Source organism: Prosopis cineraria, unplaced genomic scaffold (assembly GCF_029017545.1).
Source record: "Prosopis cineraria cultivar Desert tree isolate PC_DT_omini unplaced genomic scaffold, ASM2901754v1 PC4, whole genome shotgun sequence".
NCBI classification, from domain to species: Eukaryota; Viridiplantae; Streptophyta; class Magnoliopsida; order Fabales; family Fabaceae; genus Prosopis; species Prosopis cineraria.
In genome coordinates, this window is record NW_026555335.1 from 24,834,467 (window position 1) to 24,848,358 (window position 13,892).

The 13,892-nt window shown below is 36.3% G+C and overlaps 1 non-coding gene across 1 annotated transcript; it reads right to left on the bottom strand.

Annotated features, from left to right (window-relative positions):
• Positions 1-7,686: 7,686 nt before the first annotated feature.
• Positions 7,687-7,793, bottom strand: LOC129310216 (small nucleolar RNA R71). Its single transcript, XR_008593054.1, has one exon. It is a non-coding gene; the product is annotated as a small nucleolar RNA R71 (small nucleolar RNA).
• Between the last annotated feature and the right edge of the window lie 6,099 nt (positions 7,794-13,892).

The window sequence follows — 13,892 nt, forward strand, 5'->3', positions numbered from 1 at the left end:
TCCTCATGATCACCTGTAATGATGATATCATAAACATATACAATGATTATGCACCTTTTTCCACTTTCAGACTTTACAAATATAGTATGATCAGATAACCCTTGCTTATACCCTTTAATTCTCAAAACCTTTGAAAATCTATCAAACCAGGCCTAAGGTGATTGCTTTAAACTATACAAAGACTTTTTCAATCTGCACACTTTGTTGGGCTTTCCTGCATCAAAACCTAAGGGCAATGTCATGAACACTTCTTTTAGATCACCATTCAAGAAAGCAGTTTTAATATCCAATTGGTGCAGCTGCCAGTTCATGTTTATGGCTATAGAAATCAAAATTCCGATGGTGTTAAGTTTGGCTACAAGCACAAATGTTTCTTTGTAGTCTAAACCATAGGTTTGAGTAAATCTCCTTACCACTAATCGGGCTTTTAGCCTATCCAAGTTACCTGCAACATCATATTTAGGGGTAAAAACCCACTTGCATCCCACAATATTCTTCCCTTGAGGTAGCTCTACTATCTCCTAAGTGCCATTTTGTCTTAAGGCATTCATCTCCTCCATCACAGCATTCTTCTACTCTGGTATACTGAGTGCCTCATGTATATCTTTAGGAACCCTCACCTTATCAAGATTAGTTATAAAGGCACGATACTGGGGAGATAAAGTAAGATAACTTTCAAATCCTTGAATAGGATGTTGTGTATAGGTTCTGGGTTTTTTAAGGCTGGCAAGTCCATATCACCAGATTCTTCAATTTCAACCCCCCACGTTCATGCAGGGGGCTCTCACTTCCCTCAGTCTTAGCTCTAGGAACCTCTATTGGCTTAGATTCTAGTTGTGCTTCAAGCATAATAGTTTCTTTATTCCTCTACATTTTCCTTGAGTAAACTATTAGTGTCTTCTCCAGTGCACTACCTGCATTCTTATTATGCTTTGAGAGACTTTTCACTTCAGTTTCTGGCTTAGAAGGTTGGATCCTAGGCTCAGTGGGTTTTTGGACAATTAAATTAGGATCTGTTAACTCTGGAAGGGAGTTTTCTGGAGTTGTAAGTGTCCTTTCTGATGTTGGAAGAGATTCAGGAATTTCAGAAATAGTATCCAAAAGCTGAAAGTCATTCACATCACTCCTCCTCTCCCCCTGACTTGAGGCTTTTGGGTAGAAAGGTTCAGTTTCGACAAACATGACATCCTTACTAATGTACAGGCATCGGGTATGAGGATCAAAGTGTAACATTTGAAAACTTCAAATTTGAAAAAAAATTGACTAATTAAGGGATAAATTAGTTAAAAATATGATTAATTTATTTAATTATGTTTTTGGGTTGTTAATTGGATTTTTGGGTTATATTTGGCTCTAAATTGAGTTAAGTTAAAACTCGGATCAAGTTGGATGGCATCAAGGGGAGCAAAATCAACATTTTGCTCACTGCGTCATGAGCCACGACTTGTATGGCGTGTGCTACGGCGAACGACACAGTAGGCAACTTAAAATTTTAAAAATGATTAGAAAAAAGTTAGTTTTTGTGGTGGAAACCTAGAGCATGAAAGGAGCAACTTTGGGCACTGCTAGGGCATCATTTTGGGAGGATTTTGAAGATAAATTGAGCCTTCAAACTTTTGAGTAAGTTTCCTACCCTTCTCCTCTACCTTTTCATCTCATTTTTCATGGTATTTGAAAGTTGGAGAATTTGCTCTGATTAGATTAAGCTATGGGTCTATGTTTTGAAGGTTTCTATTGACTCTAAAGGTTTGATTTAGGTTTATTAATCTTGGATATGTGGTAATATGAAGCTACTTTCTTGTTTGGTAAAAGTTGGATCAAGCCCTAACTTGATCATGAGGTTTTGAAGTGTGATAAGTTGAAATATTAAGTGTTATGTTGTAAGAGAGTTAGAGGGAGCCTTGAAAGGATGGTATGAACAAATTCTAATCTTAGCAAGCCTCTTTGTTGAGAATATGAGTGAGAAGTGGGAGAATTAAGAGGTTATTAGTAGCTAATAGTGTTTGTGTTAATTGAAAATTAACATATGGTACTTGTTGATATAGATTGTAGTGTGGAAAGACTTACCTTGACACAAGAAGAAATTTAGTACCATAGGTAACCCTTTTAGTAACAAAAAGGTTGAGGTAACTAGATAATTTGCATTATTTATTACCTTATATAAGTTATTCTCAAGTTATTTTTCTATAATTTGTTGAGTATATATGTATAAATTCTTTAAAGGTTAACTATTTTAGAAAATAAGTGGAGTATTGGTTTGTGAAATTTTATATTTTTGAAATAAATGGTAAGATTTATTATATTTTCTTGGAAAGTTATTTATGCATGGTCAAGTGGAGATATGTAGTGAATTGTGGCACATAAGAGGGTGGGAGGTCACACTAGTGGAGTTAGTGAAGATTAAGTCTATATGGCACTGCTGGCACCTTGGGACGCCACGTGTAGCATTTACTCTCCTTAGTGCCCAAAAATGGTTGCGGTGTTGGAGACTTACTCTCCTTAATACCCAAAAGGGTGCAGAGTTGGAGAATATACTCCTTAGCATCCGTAGGATGTGGTGTTGGAGTAACGACACCCCATTTACTTGTAATAGAGAGAACCAGTAGTCCAAAAGTGGTTTAGAACACCTTGGTCGGGTAGTCCTATCATGGATGGTGAGCTTGGGGACTATACATGTGGTTTGGTTATGTGAAATGGCCTATTGATTTGGTCGGGAGTATTGGAGGACCGAATGGTTAGGGATCATGTATGTAACTTGTGGTGATTTTATATGTTGTGCTTATTTTACTTGATTTAAGGCTTGTCTATAACTTGGCATGTTAATCAATAATGTAGATTATCTAAGTTACTAAGATTTTTATCTCACCTTATGTTTATCATTTTACAGGGCCTACCAATGCGATTAAGCTAGGGAAGGAATCGGGCAAGGGCTAGCATATGAGCTACAATCTCATTGTAAAGCTTGATTTTATTTTGAATCATGTACATAAACTTATATGGATAAGATTATATGTTGCCAACTAGGAATGCATATTATTTTGATTGGTTGCACTTGTTTCACACTATGTTATTTTGTATTTTAGCCCAATATTGTATATAATGTGAATATGTGGTAATTTTTGTGGTGATGGACTAAAATACTAATACAAGTGTAAGGAATGTTTTATCTATGTGGTGACAATGTATATGTAGTATATTATGTGGCAATATAAGCCAAATAGTGCATATAGTGTTGATTGTGTATTTCTGGCCATATTGGGTGAAAAGACTATTGAGTGACCAAATTTTATGCTTGGTATGTTTTGGTGTGTTTGAATGCCCAATCAAGTGTATTTTGTTCCATTAGACTTGATTCAAGCCTCATAATGGTTTAATGGTATAAGTTATGAGTTTTGGGTGCTTGGATGGTTGAAAATCGCTTTAAAAACTAACTTTCGCATCTGAGTGTCTAAAATTCTCATACAGTGTCAGATCATAATGAAACTTGTGCCATTAGTTAGCTTATTGAATAAGCTTCAAGTGGGTGCTTGAAACACTCTAATCGGACATCATATGTAAAAATGGTGTGCGTTTGAAGTTTGTCTAGAAAAGTCATCACAACGCATTTTGTGCAAGCTGCAATGCACGGTATAGCGAGAAAACTTGGCTTTCTGTGCCACATGCCGCAGTGTATGGACCATGAGCTGCGCGGCGCATGGACCAAAACACTCAAAAATGACATTTTTGAGTAATTTTTGAAGTGTTTTGCTTCCCAAAACTTTTCCATGCTTCCAATACCTTTATAAATCATTAAGTTTGAGCTCAAACTACCAATTTGAAGGGTTTTTATAGGATTTCAAATATTTGATAATTATTTCTAAAATATTATTAGTTTTAACCCTTATATATAATAATGTGATCTTAGGAGCAAGGATTGCTCCTAATTATGATTGTTTGTTGTGATTATGTGGTGAATTTTGGTAATGTCAAGGTAGACATTACACAAAGCATTTATAACCTTTTTGAGTTGATGAATAGCCCAGAAAAATACACTTTATAGCTTTTGGTTCCAATTTTTGTGAAAAGTGAGAGTGAACAAAAGAGGTACAACCAAATATTTTAAGAGGGAGATTGGTGTCAAGATGGGCTATGGAATGGGACTCTTTTAATTTTTCAAGAGGTGAAACATAGGAAAGGACACGGTGATGGAACACATTTTTTACCCACTTTTATTTGTCAATTAGGACCATTTTATTAATGATTTATCACCTTCAAGTGCACACATTGCATTAGATTTGGAACTTTGCCTAAGTTTCTACGATCAGTGCACTAGGGGCATTTTGGTCCAAAAAATGAACTTTTGAGAAAATGTACAAGAAAAATTGACAAAGTGCATTTTATGTCCAGTTGATGAATGGTGAAATTATATTTTTAAAATTCATTTTAGTTTGGGAGTAATTAAATAAAAAAGTCAACACTTTCTTAAGTGTCTTAGTTTGTCCTAGTTTTTGGTTTGCCTTTGTGTGAAAATTTTTATATAATTTTGTGCAGCCTGAAACTTGATTAATTTAATAAATTCTCCCTTCTAATTATGAATTTAATTCTGGACATGAATTAGATTTTATTATATCATATGCTATTTAATTGAATTATGTGATTTATGTGACATAGGTGGCATGTGACTTGTGCATCAATTGGGCAATTGAGGTCAACACTCCTTGAGGACAATGGCTGATGGTTTGCACGTGAATTATGATTATTTTGAGGGATTAGATCAGCTAAAATGATATGGATGACACATGGGAAATTAGGCACACATTGGAATCATCTACAAACCAATAGGAAGTTGCCACCTTGCAAGTGTGACAAGGCTCCCATTTACATTTTAATTTCTTTTTCCTTATTTTAATTAAGCTTCAGCTGATGGGAGACACCAAGGAGCACGCCATTTTAAGTCTCAAATGGGATCCAACACATATCTCATTCATCTTCCACATTCTCTCTCTCTTGTTCATAGTGTTCTTCATTTTCTCTCTTTTGTTCTTCATTTTCCAGCACCCTAACCTCCATTTTCAGCCACCAAACCTCCACAAAACTCATACCATTCTTCTCCTCTCTTCATTTTCGTTCCATCCCTTCCATTTTCACAAGGATTGAAGCTCATTTCCATCATTCAAGAGCTATGGAGTTTGGCCTTCACAAGCAATCACTAGGGTTCTTGAAGATGAAGATTGGCTAAGTTTCTTTGTGGAATCCTAGAGAGATGAAGATGGAGGATGAGTCTTGAGCTTCAAATTGGCTAAGTTCTTTTGTTTCCTATCCTCTTCTCTTTTTACTAGATGGTTAGATTCCTTAATCTAGGGTCTAATCATCTTAGCTTATAAATTCTAATTTGAATTTGATGTTGATGTAAAGAGAGAGGATTGTTTCATTTAATTTCTTCCTTGGACAGCCATGACTGAATTTTGCCACTCTTTGTTTGGCACATAATCTTGTGTTTTTCAATTAGTGAATTTCTTGTGTTAATATTGCATAATCTTGTGGTGTTAATGCTTGTGTTGTTGAGTAGCTTGACATAATCTTGTGGTTGCTCAATTTATGTGTTTGACCATGGCTGTTGAGAGAGGATTTTGAATGAATCACTTGGCTAATGTCTTCACCAATTGGTTAATTGAACTAGGGACTTTAATCTAAGACCTAGGGAGGTTAGCTAATTAGGTTAATTGGCTTAGGATAATTTTCTTAAGTCATGACAGCTTTAGTCAAGAGGAAAGGGAAGCTAAACTTAGCCTAATCATGAGAAGATAATGAGTCCAAAATCAACTAATCTCTAGGGTTCCATTATTGTAAAAAGGGAAGTTCATTTCACTCACTTTCACTAGCATTTTAATTACTTGCATATTAGGTAATTAGTTTAGATAATTAGCTAGATAACTAAATTCCTACAAACTTTGGTTGATTTATTTCACTAGATAACTTTCAATTAGACTTAAAACCATTCCTTGGGAGATGACCTAGGGTTGGCCCTATATTGCATTAGGGTTAGCTTTAGTGTAATTTTGAGGATAAGCGACTAATTTCCTATCAAAATTTTGGCGCCGTTGCCGGGGAATGGTTTAAGTTTAATTCTAAGGTTGTTTAGTACTTAATTTACATTTTTAGTGTTCCTGAAAATTTTTTTGAAAAATTATAAAAATTTGTGTTTTGTGTTTTGTTTAGTGTTTTTTGTGTGTTTTGAGTGTTTTTATTCTGTTTTGAAAAAGAAAAAAAAAATTAATGCAATTTTCGTTGGTTTGGTGTAGAGCTGAAAATACTCTGTTTCTAGTGTCTCTGTCTGAAATTGAAAAATTAACTGGGAATGAGTCTGAGGGAATTTGAACTTGAAATTTATTTCATTGAAAGCTCTATATCCTAGCTTCACTTTAAAATTGGTTTGGTCAATTTTGGACGTGGGAAGTGTCCTGTGGAAATTTTACAATCTAACAAGGTCCAGGGAGCCATTACAGAGGATTTCCAAAACCCTGTTTCAACTTTGAGTTAGCATATCTTCCTCTTTGTGCGTTCAAATTGATTGATTCCAGTTTCATTTTTCTTATCGCTGTCTTATCTTTGTTTCTTGTGTTTAGGATTTTCTTCAATTTTTCCATTTTCCTATTTGAAAGTTTGTTAGAAGCTCTGAAGGTCTTCTGGACGAAATCCTGTTTCTCCAGACTTGAGGACCAACTTGTGAAAAATTCTGGGAACGATTGGGCAGGATTTTTAATCTAAAAGTTTTATATAATTTTCCTGTATATCTCTTGTGTTTCTCATAAAAGTTTCAGGGGAATTTATCATGTGGATTTGCTGATAGAAAATTCACAAGTTCACTGTCTCCAGAGAGCCTACTGTGCGAATTCCAGAATTGCCAAAGCTTCTTGATTGAGCATTTCTAACTCTCTTTCTACTTGTTTGGTGTTATTTTTTTTTTCATTTTGTTGCTATTGAGTTTAATAAAAAAAAATAAAAAAAAATTATTTCTCTTGCTTTTGTGTGTTTTGAATTGTTTCATGTTGATTTGCATTTTAGTTTAGCTTGTTCTTTGTTCTTAATTTTCTTGAGCTTGATTAGTGCATGACCCGAAGAAAACATACCTCTTTTGTTGAATTAGATCCAGAAATTGAAAGGACTATTTCTAGATTGAGAAGATCACAACCTATTCTTGATTCTCATTTGGTTTGTAATTCAACAATGGAAGGTATCTTAGGACATGAGCATGTGCATAATGAGGGCCATGGGAATGGGAATGAGAATTTGCATGATGATGGCCATGTTAATAATGAATTTGAAGGCTTGCATAACCCTAGAGAGGAGAGGAGCATTAGGCAATTAACTCAACCTAATTGGCATGATAATCCTTATGGCTTATATGTTCCTCCTACTAATGTTCAATTTGAAATTAAATCCTCCTTGATTAATGCATTGCCTAAATTTCATGGGTTACCAGGAGAGGATTGTCATAGGTTTTTGCATACTTTCCTATTGGTTTGTGATACTATGAAGCCTATGCATGTAAATGTTGATGATGTTCAAGCTAAGGCTTTTGTATTTTCTCTTGAAGGTTTAGCAAAGGAGTGGTATTTCAACTACCCTTCTTATGTGAAAGTGAGCACATGGGCCGAGCTAAGAAGACTCTTCTTAGATAAATTCTTTCCAAATTCCAAGGTCACCAATTTGAGAAAGCAAATCTATGGGGTCCAACAAGGAGAGGATGAGAGTCTCTATGAGTATTGGACTAGATTCCAAGGCCTTTTGGCTAAATGCCCACACCATCAAATTTCTAGTGAGAATTTAGTCCAATATTTCTATGAGGGCTTGATTCCAAGAGACAAAGTTAACATTGATGCCGCTAGTGGTGGATGCTTGATTGACCTCACTTCCTTAAAGGCTTGGGAACTAATTGACAAGATGGCTTCAAGTGGTGCTCAATACTCTACAAGGGAAAAGAGAAATGTGAATATGGTAGGTTCCTCAGTTCTTAATGATTCATATGTGGACTTGCTAGCTGCCAAGATTGGGAGAATGTTGGCTCCACAAATATCTCAAGTGAGCAATGTAAGTACTTCTCAAGCACTTGTCCCTTATTCTTGTACTTTTTGTGACTCACCTATGCATGTAGAAAGCAATTGTCCTATTAAGTTTGAACAAGTAAATGCTATCTACAATGGAAAACAATCCTATGGTGGGAGGCAAGGGCAAGGAGCTTATTCTAATACTTACAACCCTTCATGGAGAGACCATCCTAATTTCTCCTATTCAAATCCAAATGTGGCTTTACAAGACAATCAACAAAGAGGATCCTATCAAAACACCTTTGGCCGTGACCCTCCACCTCATTTGTCTCAAGGTAGCTCTTCTCAAAGCTACAATCCAAGTGGTAATTCTCTTACACCTTCTTCTAATTCTTATAGTGATAGGAGGCTTGTTCCAATTGAGAGTTCTTCTAATTCGAACTCTTCTAATGATGTGAATGTGTTACGTAAGCAGTTGATTGAAATGAACTCTTTGTATAAAAACATGTATGATGGCTTAGGGAACAAGGTAGAGAGTATGGGTAACAAGTGTGAGAACATGAACTCTAAAATTGATGCCCTTACTTCTCAAATGAATATGCTTGCTAACCAATTAAGTGCAGCCAATGCTCAAGCCTCTACATTACCATCCAACACCGTTGCTAATCCTAAAGCTAATCTTAATGCTATCACATTGAGGAGTGGCAAGGAGTTGGGAGAAAGAGTACAAGAAGACAAAAGACAAGGGAAGGCCGAGAAGCCCTCTTTAAATTCTTCAATTGATGTTAATGTTTCTAGTTCTTCTTTTGCTCCTAATGATGCATCTTTTTGTAGAGATGATGAGGATGAAAACATTGAGGAGATCATATGTGAGCAACCACCATCTAAGGTGGAAAAGGGGACTATGGCCGAGTTGTTTAGTAAGGAAAAAGAGGGAGAGGCCGAGCAAAGTGAAACAAGAAAGGAGAGTTCAAGGAAGGAAGAAGGAAAGCAAAGTCAAGAGATTATGAAGAAGCTTCCTTTTCCACAAGCACAAGTGGTCCCTAAGCAAGTAAAGGGACAATTTGATCAAGAGGTATATGATTTCTTCCACAAGATTCATGTTAATGTACCCTTGATGGATGTAGTTAAGAACTTTCCTAAGTATGCCAAATTTTTGAAAGATTGTTGTACAAATAAAAGAAAATTTAGGCCTAATGCAAGGGTACAATTACCCTCATCTGTGAGTGCTATCATGAAGCCTCAACTCCCTATAAAATGTGAGGACCCCGGTTCCTTCACAATTCCATGCAAGATTGGCAACACACATTTTTCTCATGCATTGATAGACTTAGGTGCAGCCATTAATGTTATGCCTCTTTCAATTTATCATGCCTTGAGTCTTGATTGCATGCATAAGACACCTATGATATGCCAATTAGCGGATAGAAGTGTTAGAAGACCACATGGAGTAGTAGAAGACTTGTTGGTTTGTGTTAAAGGTCTATTATTTCCTGTGGATTTCTATGTGCTTGATATGTCAAAAGAAGGGAGTGGGGATGATATTTTGATTTTAGGAAGGCCATTTATGAGGACTGCCCGTACATTGATTGACATGGAAAAAGGTAGTTTGATTTTGAAATGTGGAGAGGATCATGTTATTTTTAATATATATGAAGCAATGAAACATCCTTTTGAGGATTATTCTTTGTTAGGTGTAAGTTCCATTGAGTTATTGCTTCATGATGCTTGTGAGTCTCACATGCTTGATTCTTTCTCACATGTTGATGATGATTTGTCTCTTGTTACTACTACATGTATTGATGGATGTAGTTGTCCTATTTGTTTAGAGATTGATGCATGCTTGAATGATGCAACTACTTCTTCTCATGATTTGTTTAAAATATCTCCTATGCTTGATCTTGAAATGCTTGAGAAGGGTATATCTTCTTGTGTTGTAGGTACTAAAGCCATTAAGGCCGAATCTATGAGTTTTTCTCCACTCGAGCTTGATGTTCTTAGGATTCCCAAGCTATTGGAGGAAAATTCTACACTTTCACATGTCGAGGCCGTGGCTCAAGTCCAAGCACTTGAGGACAAGTTGCAAGAAAAGGGGGAGGCTGTAAAGAAAGAAGAGGAGAAATCAAAAACAAGTGAGAAGCCTAAAAGACAAGATAGTACCATGGAATATTCCACCAAATTAGACTTGAAGAAGCTCATTCCCTCTTGTGTAGAGCCACCTACCTTGGAGTTGAAGCCTTTACCATCCAATCTCAAGTATGCATATCTCATTGAGAATGAGAAGCTTCCGGTAATAATTTCTAACTCTTTATCTCTTGAGGAAGAAAATGCATTACTTGATGTGTTGAGAAAGAACATACATGCTATTGGTTGGACTTTGGCTGACATTCCTGGTATTGACCCTATTGTGTGCACACATAAAATTTTTCTTGAGGACAATGCTAAGCCCATTAGGCAACCACAAAGGAGACTTAACCCATTGATTTTAGATGTGGTAAAGAAAGAGGTTGTTAAGCTACTTAGTGCTGGGATCATCTATCCTATAGCTGACAGTGAGTGGGTGTCTCCAACCCAAGTTGTACCTAAGAAAGGGGGGATTACTGTGGTAAAAAATGAGAAAGGAGAGCTTGTTCCAACTAGAGTTCAAAATGCTTGGAGAGTGTGCATAGACTATAGGAAGCTCAATAATGTGACTAGGAAGGACCATTTTCCTTTGCCTTTTATTGATCAAATGCTTGAGAGATTGGCTTCCAAGTCCCATTATTGCTTCCTAGATGGGTTTAGTGGGTATTTTCAGATTCCTATAGCTCCTAGTGACCAAGATAAGACTACCTTTACATGCCCCTTTGGTACATTTGCCTATAGGAGGATGCCTTTTGGTCTTTGCAATGCACCTGGTACTTTTCAAAGATGCATGATGTCCATATTTTGTGATTTTATTGAACATTGCATGGAAGTCTTTATGGATGATTTTACTGTGTATGGTGAGTCCTTTGATTCATGCTTGCATTCTTTAGATAAAGTGCTTGGTAGGTGCATTGAAAAGAAGCTTGTGCTTAACTTTGAAAAATGCCATTTCATGGTAGATAAAGGAATTGTTTTAGGCCATTTGATTTCTTCCAATGGCATAGAGGTGGATAAGGCCAAAGTAGATGTGATTGCTTCTTTGCCATATCCTGTTTGTTTGAAAGATTTGAGATCATTTTTGGGACATGCAGGCTTTTATAGGAGATTTATAAAGGGGTTTAGTGAAATTGCTTTGCCTATGTCTAAACTCTTACAAAAAGATGTTGATTTTTTTTTGATGATGCTTGCAAAAGGAGTTTTGACACTTTGAAAAGCATGCTCATTTCCCCTCCCATTCTTAAAGCCCCAAATTGGTCTTTACCTTTTGAGTTGTCATGTGATGCTTCTAATTTTGCTGTGGGAGCTATGCTTGGTCAAAGAGAGGGCAAGTTATCATATGTGATTGCTTATGCATCTAGGACCCTAGATTCAGCTCAGGTTAATTACACCACAACTGAGAAAGAGTTGTTTGCTATTGTTTTTGCACTTGATAAATTTAGATCATATCTTCTTAACTCTAAAGTTGTTGTGTACACTGACCATGCTGCTGTGAGGTACTTGTTTAAGAAGACAGATTCTAAGCCTCGCTTGATTCGATGGGTGATCTTAATGCAAGAATTTGATGTGGAGATAAGGGATAGGAGTGGTTCTACCAATCAAGTAGCGGATCATTTGTCTAGACTACCTCATTTAAAAGCTACTATGGTAAACTCTAACCCTACTATTCCTTGTGATTCATTTCCTGATGAGGCATTGTGTGCCATTTCATCTAAGCCTCCATGGTATGCCTCTTTTGCTAACTATATTGAGTGTAGAGTCTTGCCTCCTTGTGCTTCACGTTTTGCCATTGAAAAATTGAAAAGAGAGTCTAGATTTTACATTTGGGAACCACCTTTGATGTGGAAGATTTGTAGTGATAAAGTGATTAGGAGGTGTGTTGATGATGTTGATGTGCCTTCTGTTCTTGAATTTTGTCACTCTCATGCATGTGGTGGTCATTTTAGCTCAAATAAGACAGCTAGGAAGGTTTTAGATTGTGGATTGTATTGGCCTAGCTTGTTTAAAGACTCTTATGAATTTTGTAAAGCATGCTTGAAATGTCAAAAGGTTAGTAGTTGGGGTAAGAGACATGAAATGCCTCAACAACCCATTTTATTTTGTGAGATTTTTGATGTTTGGGGCATTGACTTCATGGGTCCCTTTCCACCATCCTTTAGTTTTGAGTACATATTACTTGGTGTTGATTATGTTTCAAAGTGGATTGAAGCCATTCCTACTAGAACTTGTGATGCTAAGATTGTTTTGAAGTTTCTCAAATCTAATATTTTTTGTAGGTATGGAGTTCCTAAGGCCTTGGTAAGTGACCAAGGATCCCACTTTTGCAATAAGATGATGAAGGCTCTCTTGGCTAAATATGGGTGCATCACAAAATCTCTACACCATATCATCCCCAAACTAATGGCCAAGCCGAAGTATCAAATAGAGAAGTCAAGAAAATCCTAACCAAGGTGGTGAACACAAATAGGAAGGATTGGTCTTTACACTTGGAGGATGCTTTGTGGGCTTATCGGACCGCTTATAAGACTCCCATTGGCATGTCTCCTTTTCGATTGGTGTATGGAAAGGCTTGCCACCTCCTGTGGAGATAGAGCATAGGGCCTATTGGGCCATCAAGAAACTAAACTTGGATTTCCATCTTTCGGCTAAGGAGAGATTTCTTCAAATGCAAGAACTTGAGGAGCTTAGGTTGGATGCCTATGAGTCTTCTAGAATCTATAAGGAGAAAACAAGGATCCTTCATGACAAGCTAATCTTGAGGAAAAAGTTCCAAGAAGGAGATCAAGTCCTCTTGTTCCAAACAAGGTTTATTCATAAGCATGCCAAGTTGAAGTCTAAGTGGGAGGGACCATATCTAGTGACCAAGGTGTTTCCCTATGGGGTTTTGCAACTCTTGAATAAAGCCACGGTTCCACTATGCAAATCAATGGTCACCTATGCAAGCTCTACAAAGATGCCAAATCACTTCAAAAGGAGGAGGACTTCTCTCAACATGTTTTTGAACCACCATGATAAGGTTGTATCTCTCTAACCTTGAGCTTTTACCTTCCTTTAATTGATATATTTAATGATAGGTATAGTTCAAGTGTGGGGGAGATGAACCTAGTAGGAAAATTAGAGTTTATTTGCTTATTTGACTTCTTTGTTTTGTGTTTTAGTTTGAAAAAAAAAATATCTGCACCACACTTTTGTTATGCATTCATTATTGATCTCACCTTATTTTATCACTAGTCTATACATACATTGAGGACAATGCATGATTTAAGTGTGGGGGAGAGAAATAAACATTTTGTTTTGTTTGTTTGGTTTTGTTGGTTTTGCAAAAAAAAAATCAAAAAAAAAATTTCTTTGTTTTGTTTTGTTTGAGGTTACTTAATTACCTAGCTCTTGAATGGATATTTTGATTCTTGAGATGTGGTAATTTTTAGGATTGAATAGGTGTGAAGTGAACATTCTTTTACCTTGAATTAATGGATTAGAGTGGCATATTACCCATTCATGGAAGAGGCTAAACACTCATGTGTGATTAATTCCTTAGTGATGTTACCCTCTAGATTTGTTTCACTTCTTAATTAAGACCATATATCTTGCACTTGTTTGATAGGAGATGAGAGATGGCATTCATAAAAAATAGCCAAGAGCCAAATAGCCAACCTATTATTATTTATTATCCTTTGTTAGCCACTTTGAGCCTTTGGTTTGATTCTTAAAAAAAAAAATATTCACCCTATTTTTCCCCAA